General features: G+C 36.2%; 1 pseudogene; it reads left to right on the top strand.

Annotated features, from left to right (window-relative positions):
- The first annotated feature begins 843 nt into the window (after window positions 1-843).
- The window catches only part of LOC102878084, a 46,541-nt pseudogene continuing 35,901 nt past the window's right edge, over window positions 844-11,483 (top strand).

The raw sequence follows: 11,483 nt of genomic DNA on the forward strand, positions 1-11,483 counted from the left end.
CAGTGCATGTGTGTCTGATTCATTCAGACCTTTAGCCTTCAGGAAGATGGATAGGTACTGGGGCAACCAGAGAGCCCCTTTGTTCATTATAGTGTGCCATGGATGTACAAATAATATCACCTTGTACAGTCTATGATATGAAAAATGTAGTGAAGCCCTGCCCTGGAAGGGTTCTGAGGGAGAGAGCGTTGACCTTGCCTACTCCAAGGTGCTGCTGAAAGGGAATTAGGACCAGAGTTTGAAATTGGTAACTTTGCCAAAGAAGAAAGTCCAGCCAACTTGAAGGCCCATGGCTATAACTCCAGAACACTGCATGGGTGTGGTGGAGGTAGAGAAACTAAGAATCATATATAAGGGGAGTTCTGCTCTCATATTTATTTATGAAAAGTACTTATGCACTCTAAATCATTACTCTGCATGTTACACTGTCACAGTGCTTTCCATGTCAAATGACTTTCACATATATTAATTATCTTAATTCGATTCATTGTGGCAGGTTGGATCGTTATGTCGTTTTGTTATCAACGGGCAAAAGACCCCTTTTTAAGGACCCTAGATGGGGTTCATTTTCCATTACGTGTGTTGGGAAGCCAGTCACAAACCAAAAGTGAGCATTAACAGTGCAAGCTTTTATTCTATGCCCAGAGACCAGAGAAGCAGGAGCATAGCTCTCAGATCAACTTCTTCTCCCTTAGCAGTGAAGAGTAGAAATGAAGGGGAGTTTTAGGCAAATATGTATGAGGAATCTTCATGGGTTTTCCAGGGGGAAGGAGCAGTGGCTCGTTCTTGGGAACAGGGTTCCATGTGCTGTTTATTTCTTTATGATTGCTTCTGGCCGTTGTTATGGCAACACAGCAGCTGCGAATGGTTTTTGGTCCTGGTGGAATGGCAGCGGTGAGCAATCGTGGGACTGGTAACTGTATTATTTCTCATGGAGATTATATTATGAAGAGTTTTTCAGTCTTTCGGAGCTCATTTAGAAAGCCACCGGTTTCAGCTAGTCTTGTCAAGTTCTGAACTGCTGACCATGGGCCTCCCTGTGCTCAGAGACAGAGTTAGAGCAGGGAAGAGGTTCAGCCAGGCTTCGTAGACATTCAGGCACGTGCTATAGCCTGTCATGGGTAACACTTTATGGAGAGAATTCTTAGGGGTTAAGTAGTAGAACCAGGGTCCAAAATGTAGATCGAATGTCCACTAGCCATGTGCCCATTCTTCTACATTACAGTGATTCTCATGTTTATTATTTCATTTCAAAGTAGATACCTCACAGAAAGACGAAAGATAGCCAAAAGTGAAAACATGTCTTAAATTCAGAACTTTCGTTCCTTTACAGTAGTCTGTGTTGTCAGGACATTTGTTTTAATCAAATGTTCAGATTGATTCTGGATGGGAGGATTTTGAATAAATAGAAGATCATACTCTTCACGGACCACACTGATAACAGTAGAAGCTTCGGCTCTCCCAGTGGTGGAAACGTTTCTGTGAAAATAAAACATAGAAGCGAGGTTAAGAATGACTTTCTTGTTCCCTTGCAGAGCCAGTGTCTTTGAGGCATGTCTCCACAAATAAATGCTGCAGGCATGTACAGAGACAAGAAATTGTACAGACTAGCCACAACAGGATTAATAGTCAAATTTGAATAAGCTAATTTGTAAATTTGTAAACTTTTGTTCTAGCCTTGAAACTTGAGTATTTAAAAGCTTTCCTCAGAGCCATTTTAATGCTATGCTAAATTTAAATGTTCGAATTTGACTTAAATTTAGCTGCAATGCTTGTCTAACTAAATCTTTCATCTCGTTCCTTTGTTTTGATAAGCTTTCTTTTTCTTTAAACTAAGAGTAACTAAGATTTAGAAGTTCCAAAAGTAGTACTGTATCTCCTGGTTGACATGAAGTTAAAATTCTAATGAGAGACTAGATCTAGGTTTTTACGTAAACAGTGTTTTCTGAGTTGTTGAAAATAGAGCAAAACGTTTTTTCTTCAGTTACCTGTTTACAACTTCATTGTCCTAGATAGGCACACTACTATTTTACCACCTTAAACTCTTTGATATAGTCAGTGTTAATTCATTGATACAACACACAGCCATTGAGAGTTTACTATGCAGATATACTGAGTAGGACACTGGAGAAATAGGAGAGAAATGGTGGCAAACCACAATGGGTAGGTGGGCTTATTCCTCAGGTCTCTGAAGAATTCAAATGGACAGCCACTCAAACATTTAGTACAAAACCATGTTGGACAAAAAGCAAATAAGTTCCATTTATATGTATTGTGCTTCACAAGGTTGTTACGCAAATCAAGAAAATTATAGCTTCTGGCTCTAAACCAGTTTGTTGGCAGGGAGCCCAACGGCTTAGGGGTTTGGTAGGTAGCTTTTTTTTTTCTTTTTAAAGCTTTTTTGAGATACAATTCTTATACCATATTGTTCATCCACTTAAAGTGTACCATTCAATGACTTTTATATATTCATAGCATTGTGCATCCATCACCATGGTCAGTTTTAAAGCATTTTCATTACTCCAAAAAGAATCACTGTACCTCTTACCACCTTATCCAAGTTCCTTCATGTCCCCACACCCCAGCAAGCACTAATCTACTTTAAGTTTCTATGAGTTTGTTTATTCTGGATATTTCATATAAAAGGAATCATATAAAATGTGGTCTTTTGGGACTGACTTCTTTTAATTAGCATAAAGTTTTCAACATTCATCCATGTTGCACATGTCAATACTTCATTATTGCCAAGTAATATTCCATTTTTTGCAAATACTGAAGTTCATTCATCCATCAGTGTCATCATGGACGTTGGAATTATTTCTGCTTTTTTGACTATTATGAATAATGCTGCTGTGAACATTCATGTTTATGTGTGGCCATGTTTTCATTTCTCTCGTTTGTACCTAAAAAGAATTGTGGGGTCATATAATAACTACGTTTACCCATTTGCCAAACTTCTAAACTACTTTCCAAGGGGTAGCACCATTTTACAGTCCTATAGGTAGTGTGTGAGTCCAATTTATCCACAGCCTCTTCAACAGTTGTCTGTCTTTTCTATAATAGTCATCTTTATGAGTATAAAGTGGTATTTCATGGCTTTGATTTGCATTTCCCTGATAGCTGATGATGTTGAACACCTTTTCATGTGCTCATTGGCTATTTGTATATCTTCTTTGGAGAACCGTCTCTTCAGATCCTTTGCCCACTTTAAAACTGGCTTATTTGTCATTATTGAATTGCAACAATCCTTTATATATTCTAGATACAAATCCCTTCTGATTGGCAGAAATGTTCTCCCATTTTGCAGGTTTTCTTTTCATTTCTTAATAGTGTCTTTTGAACACAGAAGTTTTTAATCTTGACAATCTTATCCAATTTACGTTTTTCTCTTTTGTTGCTTGTGCTTTTGGTATCTAATCTAAGAAACCATTGCCTCATAAAAGATCACAAATATTTCTGCCTATGTTTCTGCTAAAATTTTTATAATTTCAGCCCTTACTTTTTGGAGTTTGATCTATTTCGAGTTGTTTTGTATATGGTGGGAGATAGGAGTCCAGCTTCATTCTTTTGCATGTGGGTATCTGGTTGTTCCAGCACCATTAACTTTTTATCATCAGACAAATGTTTACCATGTTGCTCAAAGTGGTAAATGTCAAAATGTAGTCTTCAGACTCAAAAAAATGTAGTCTTCAGTGTACAAGGTTGACTCTTATCATCCATTTCCATATCAAATGCTTATATTTTCTTAATGAAAACATTCCAGCAGAGAACTTAAACATTTGTTTATTTGCTTGTTTTCTGTGTGTGTTTTGGGACAGTGATGTAGACGTGGAGAATGAGTGGACTTCAAAATTCACAAAAAAACCTTCACTTTTTGGGTATAAGTTTTCGTCAGGCATATGCTAGGCCTGGAACAAACTATATACCCAATAAGCCCCCATGCCCCCATTATATTGATTACTCTTAAGACTTACTACTTATAAGAAAAATGAATCCCGTTAATTCTAAATGAGTGATGTATGTAATGTTTATTTTCTTGCATATCCCGGTGTGTCTTTGGTGTACATTAACATGAGACTATCAGAAATAAAAGTTACCTAAGAAACTGTGATCCAAATCTTCTCATTTTCTAGATAAGGAAATGAAGGCCCAGAGAAGGGACTGGATTGCCTTCTGTTGCATATCTCATTAGTGGTAGGTCAAGTCTCAGTACAAACAATAGGATCTCAAATAAGTTCTGCCTGTGGTTTGATTGCATGCTCTTGAATATGAGTCCACTAGATAATGTGGACACACTCCATTTGGCTCATATACTTGACAAATTTATAACTAAGAAAATGCAGTCTTAATTACTATATATATAAAAGGTCCTCTACATTAGGTCTCCATGAAAAACTATTTTCAAAGCAACTTTACAGAAAATAATTTGTCTCCTTCTTTGAGTATTCATTCTCATGTTTAACAGCTATCACTCTCAGAGAGATTTCTTTATATCAGAAGTTTTCATATTTGGGTTCCATTAGTCCCTAGGGAATCCAGGGTATGTGAGTTTTGAACCCCTTGAAATTCTGTGCATAATTTCATTCACAGCTTTTGTAAATTTTTCAAAGAACCAGTAACCAAGATCAACCTCAATTCTCAGTCTACAAGTTAGGCGAGTTTTTTTTTTTTTTTTTTTTTTTTTTTTTTTTTTTTTTTTTTTTTTTTTTTTTTTTTTTTTTTTTTTTGGTAGGTTTTTCATGATTGTTTCAATTTTCATATTGCTGATTGGTCTATTTAGATTTTCCAGTTCTTCTTGGTTCAGTCTAGGAAGGCTGTATTTTTCTAAGTACTGGTCCATTTCTCCTAGGTTATTAAATTTGGTGTTATATATTTTTTTCATAATATTCTTGTATGATCCTTTGTATTTCTGCACTGTTGTAATTTCCCCTCTTTCATCTCTGATTTTGTTTATATGTGTCCTTTCTCTTTTTTCTCTAGAGAGTCTAGCCAAAGGCTTGTCTATTTTATTAACCTTCTCAAAGAACCAGCTCTTTGTTGCATTTATTTTTTTCCATTTTTCTTTTTATTTTCCATTTTATTTATTTCTGCTCTAATTTTGATTATTTCTTTCCTTCTGCTGACGTTAAACTTCATTTGTTCTTCCATTTCTAGTTTTTTAAGATGAAGCATTAGGTTGTATCTTTGGGTTCTTTCTCGTATTTGGAGATAGTCCTGTAATGATCTGAACTACCTCTTATGACTGCTTTTGCCATGTCCCAAAAGTTTTTATATGTCGTACTATCATTATCATTTGTTTCTATGTGTCTTGATCTCTCTTTTTATTTCTTCTCTGACTCAATCATTCTTCAGTAGCATGTTATTTTATCCCATGTATTTGTGGTTCTTCCTGCTTTCTTTTTACAGTTAATTTCTAGTTACAAAATATTATAATCAGAGAATACAGTTGGTATGATTTTGATCCTCTTATATATGTTGAGACTACCTCTGTGTTCCAGTTTGTGGTCAATCCTCGAGAATGTTTTATGTGCACTAGAGAAGAATGTATAAGCAGTTGTTTTGGGATGGAAGGCTTTGTAAATGTCAATTATGTCCAGTTGGTCTAATGTGTCATTTAAGGATGTTATTTCTTTATTAATTTTCTGTTTGGATGTTCTGTTCATATCCGACAGTGGCGTATTTAGGTCTCCTACTACGATATAGTGTTTTGGTCTGTTTCTCCCTTTAGTTCTCTTAGTAATTGCTTTACATATTTTGGGGCTCCCTGATTGGGAGCATTAATATTAAAAAATGTTATATCTTCTCGGTGCATGATTCCTTTTATCATTATAAAGTGTCACTTAGTATCTTTCTTTACATTTTTTTTTTAAAAATGTATTTCATCCAATATTAGTACCACTACTCCCACTTTTCTCTGAATGTCATTTGCTTGAAATACCATTTTCTACTCTTTAATTTTGAGTCTATATTTGTCTTTGGAGCTGAGATGTGTCTCCTGGAGGCAGCATACGGTTGGGTTTTGTTTTCTGTTTCAATCTACAATCCTGTGCCTTTTTACTGGTGAGTTCAGTCCATTTACATTTGGGGTGATTATTGAAATATGAGGTCTTCCTATAGCCATTTTATCTTTTGCCTTCTTGTAGCTTGGTGTTTCCATTGTTTCCTTGTCCTTATATATCTGGGTATTTTTTAATTATTATTTTGGTTGAGTTTTGTGGGTTTTCCCTCTGGTTCTTCTTGTTTTATGTTATATACTTCAATTCTGAATCTTCGGTGTGTGGTTACCATTACAAATATGTAAAGGATAGTTACATATATACGGCATTCATTTTCTTCTGTGCGTGCCTTATTTTCATTCTCCTTTATGAATTATGGATCTTAGAATTCTCCCCTTTAGTCATTGTTGTCTCAATTTGTCTCTATGTATGCTAAATGTTCATTACTATCTTGCTGTAGCAAACCTCTTCTTATTGTTTGAGCTTATGAAGCCCTGTTCTTAGTAAGAGTTGCACTCCTCTGCTTCAATATGCCCGCTGGTCGCCTTACTCCTAATTTTGTTTTTTTTTTTTTTTTGTCATTTCATTTTAGGTGAGCTGACCCCTTTCAGTATTTCCTGTAGTGCAAGTTTTGTAGTGTAAAATTCTCTCAATTTTTGTATGTCTGGAAAGGTCTTTATTTCTCCTTTTATTTAGGAGAGCTTTCTGGATACATTATTCTTGGCTGGTCATTCCTTTCATTTGTCGTTGATTTTTGATAATATTAAAACATGTGTCTTGGAGAAGGCCTTTTTGGATTGAGGTAATTGATTGTTCTGTTGACTACTTGAATGCCAGGCTCCAGCTCATTCCTTAGATTTGGGAAATTCTTGTCAACTATTTGTCTGAAAATGCTTTCTAATCCCTGCTCCTTTTCCTCCCCTTTGGGAATGCCCATTATTCTTATGTTTCCTCTCCTGATGGTATCAGCTAGTTCTTTTCATTGTTTTTCATTCTTCATTTTCTCTCTTCTTCCTGATTTATTTCTAAATTTCTGTATTTGATGTCACTGATCCTTTACTCCCTTTGTTCGACTCTATTTCCCATTGCCGCTATTTTGTTTTTCAACTATTTCAAGGTGTTCTTCATCTTCAGAAGTTCTATTTGGTTCTTTTTGAGAGTTTCAATCTCCTTGCTAAAGAACTCATTCTGCTCATATAGTTGTTTTTCCAATTCCTGAAATTGTTGATATGAATTATTTTGGATCTTATTGAGTTTTTTTCGGAAGTACCATTCTGAATTCTCTGCCATTTACATCGTATATTTCTATATCTGTAAGCTTATTTTCTGGAGATTTTTCTCTTTCTTTCTGAGATTCCTTGTCACCTTGGTTGCTCATGGTTTTTAATGGACTATTTCTTTGCCTGGGCATTAATGTAAGTGTATTCTGCTTTTTTCCAAAATGAAGATTTATTATATAAAGGTCTCTCTTCAGCCTGTTGCTAAGATGGCATTTTTTTTTTTTTTGGTTTCCAGTAGGTGGCGTCTAATCCTATTAAATATCCGCTTTATATAAAATCTTAATAATGCCTTTTTTTCTTATAGATATTCAATCACACTTCCTACCCTCAGTCTCCAACCCTGTAAGTGTAACAAACAGTTTCAGTAGCATTTGCTCAGATTCACCTGGGCTCCGCATTGTTCAGTCTCAGAAGATGTGGGAGGAGGGTACCTCTGAATTAAAGGTTAGGGGCTGAGGTTCAGCCTCTGTTTTGCAACCATGACTGGTAAAAATCAACTGTTGTTTCTCTGCCATCCTGTTTCTCTGCTTTCTGCTCTGATGACTGGGTCCTACCACAGGCCACGTAGAACTCACACCACCCCCAGGTAAGGCTGTTCAGGGAATTTGCCGCAACTTTTCCCCTCCTCCTCCTCCTATAAGGAGCTCCTGCAGCTGTGAGAGGCAGTTTCTTTGTTTCTCCTAGTTCACCGCCCGACACCCGGGGTTCTAACATTTGGTAGCTTTTATGCTTAGATCCCACACACAGACATGACGGTCTGCAGGTTGGGTGTTTTGGTTGAATTTTAGATGTTCGATTTAGTGTTGTTTCAAGGGGACAGATCTGGGGACATCTCTCACTCCACCATGTTTCTGACATACCTTGAATTATTTCATTATTGACTAAGTAGATGGTGATCAAATAACATTTCAGCAAAAATCAGATGTTCTTCCAATATTTTCTGTTTCACTATTAACACCTCTAATCACTCACTTGCCCATTCTAAATTTTATTCTTGATATTCTCTTGTCCTTTATCCCCAATCTACAGTCAATCAAAGGCCTATTGATTCTAACTCCTGAATTTTGCTCAAATCTGCTCATTTCTCATGCCACCAATTGAAACCACTTTTTTTTTTCTGAAATGCTACACAGCCATCTAATTTACCCACCAACCTCCCCACAGCCATTCTTGCTCTCTCCAAACCACTTTCTACACTCTGTAACCAGAATTTTTTTTCAAAAATGCAAATCGTGTCCTGCCTTGGTTTAAGACCTTTTGATGGCTTCCCATTGCCTTAAAATTCCCATTCCATGATTTAGAAGGTCTTCCACAATATTTTCCCTATCTACCTTCAAAGGGCCATTTACAATGGACCACTGTTTGTTCTTCTTTCTTTGCCTCTGTTTTCTAACTTTTTGTAAGTGAACATAATTTTTTAATATGCTAACTGTTTAGGATACAGTGAGTAATAGAGGAATGATCTCATGATTTAGAGTCAACAAACAAAAATACATGTCAAAGTTCTGTCACTTAAAATGTATGTGACCTTGGACAAGTTACTAAGCCTTTATGACCTGGCTTCTCATCTGTAAAATAGGGACAATGATAATCTCTACATAACATTGTTGTAAAGATTAAATGAGATAACATATATGGAAAAATTCTCTATAACACATTATGCAAATATTAGTAATAATAGCATCACCTAATAAGAAACATCTACCATCAGGTAAATAAATACAACATTGCTTTGGACATTAAAGAGTCAGTATGAGCTAATACCTGGAAACAGCCATCTTCACATACAGAAGAAAAAATTTTAATGAATTATATTTAACACATAGTTCAAAAGGGTATAAAGCAGTTCAAGGCAATGGAAAAATTCAACCAAACTACTGAAGATTTAAGGAGTAAAAAGAGAGAAATGTTGATCATTAACTTCTAAAGAATCTGGTATTGTATTTTCTTTCTTAATGTTTTCTATTTTATGGCTTATTTGGTATAAAGCATGTTACTAATATTTTGTAAATATTTATAAGTATTTTAATACTACTGTCAGTGTTTTTGGCAGATTATTATTTTCCTTTAAGTGGGCTATTTCGAAAGGTTTGCTTCACTCTTGTGATTTAATAACATTCATGAACAGTTTTTTCTTCTAAATGACATTATCCCCACTTTAATAATGAAATTCAGTGAGGAAACAACAAAGTTCATTTAATGGAAAATAATTTTATGGCTGAAAAAGAAAACAAATGCATTTACATCATTAAACAAGAGACAAGTGTACTTGAAAAACCTTTTCCTTGTGCGACATGAATGCCAAGCATATTGAATTGATGAACCAGCATTTAGCACACTGTGCTACTTTTCCTTTTTTACATTTTCTCTGCCTTTAATTCAGATAACAGTGGAAAGCTGGAAGTTGACCATTTTCCATATGCATTCCCTTGCGTGGAAGGCTTTTTCAACTACAGTGAAGGAGTTCCTCTACTGCCATCTAGAGCATTTTATAAAGGGATTCATCTGTTTAATCAGATGAGCTGGTTAATTTTTAGTTCAAGGTATGGAATGGCAAGAAATGGAAGGTAGAGGTGGCAGAAAGCTAAAACTTTTGGAGACAGCTTTCTAAAAGCATTACATTAGTTAGTAAGAGGTACTAAGTCACAGACAATATATTATGGGCTTATGAGTTAGATATTTCAGGGAAAGTTGCAGGAAATCAGACATATGAGACAATGAAACTCAACTAGATTCTTAAGCTTGTGAAAGAAGAATGTCATAATGGTGAGGAGCTGGCTGAAAGCAAAGGGGAATAGATTTCAATTGCCATTACACATTTGTCAGTTTCATTTTTTTCTGGAGACATGTATGATTTATCTTTCTTAGGACCTCCACCCTCTTCAGCAAAATAACTACATTTGCCAACAAGAAAGACCTGCCTGTCTTTTTTTCCAGTCCTCCATTTCCCCATTTCACCCACTACTTTAAGAGTCCTACCCAGACAAGTCTCATGCACCCATGTCCTCATTCTTTGCTAGAAGTTAGTGTGCAAATCTCACTAAAAATGTTTTACAATACTGTACACTTGGAACTAATATAATATTGTATTTCACTGTAATCGAAATTTTTTTTTAATTTGTAAATGTTTTAAAGAGTTGTCTATCACCAGCATCATCAGGGTCTTTTGCCTTTTTATAGGAGACATGTGAATACTCTATAAACCCAACAGATATCAGATTCAAAAGATTGATGAGGAAGGTCAGGTTTGTCAGCCTTACATATCTTAAATTTTTCTATATAAGCATTTAAAAGCAAGCTATCATTCACAAAGTTGCTCAACTAAGAAATCTGGGAGCCACATTTGATATTTTCTTCTCCCTTGTGCTTCTACCATTCATCCAACACGATATAGTACCTGCACACATGCATACATGCAAATTCAAACAATCTCTAAACATTGTGGAATCTACCTTCTAAAAATCTCTCAAATCCATCCACTCTTCTCTATTACAACTGACATCACACTACTAAAAGTTTCAATTATCATTCATCCAAAAAACGTATCTCCCCACTTCCAACATGCATCTGACATCTGGAATAGACTTTAAAAAAGTAAACTCAAGAGTTTGAAGAAACACGTCGAAGTGAGAGATGTCTCCAGATCTGTCCCCTTGAAACAACACTAAATTGAACATCTAAAACTCAAAAAACACCCAACCTGCACACCAGCATGTCTAAAAAAAAACACCCAACCTGCACACCAGCATGTCTAAGTATGGAATCTAAGCATTAAAGCTAGCATAGATCAGAACTCCAGGTGTTGGGAGGTGGATGGGGAGAAATAAAGAAGCTGCCTCTCACAGCTTCAGGAGCTCCTTGTAGGAGGAGGGGAAGGGAGGAAGGTGTGACAAATTCCCTGAACAGCCCTGCCTGGGAGTGGTGTGAGCTCTATGCATCCTGCAGCAGGGCCCAGTCATCAGAGCAGAAATCAGAGAAGCAGGATGGCAAAGAAACAGCAGTTGATTTTTACCAGCCAGGTTGCAAAACTGAGGCTGAGTAGCAGCCCCCAACCCGCAATCCGAAGGGCCCCTCCTCCCATACCTTCCGAGACCATTCAACGTGGAGCCCCAGATGAATCTGTGCAAACGCTACTGAAACTATTGCTAATACTGACAGGGACTGAGCTTGAGGGTAGTGAGCATGATTAAATATCTACAAGAAAATT

The sequence above is a fragment of the Pteropus alecto genome, unplaced genomic scaffold (genome assembly GCF_000325575.1).
Source record: "Pteropus alecto unplaced genomic scaffold, ASM32557v1 scaffold267, whole genome shotgun sequence".
Classification (NCBI taxonomy): Eukaryota; Metazoa; Chordata; class Mammalia; order Chiroptera; family Pteropodidae; genus Pteropus; species Pteropus alecto.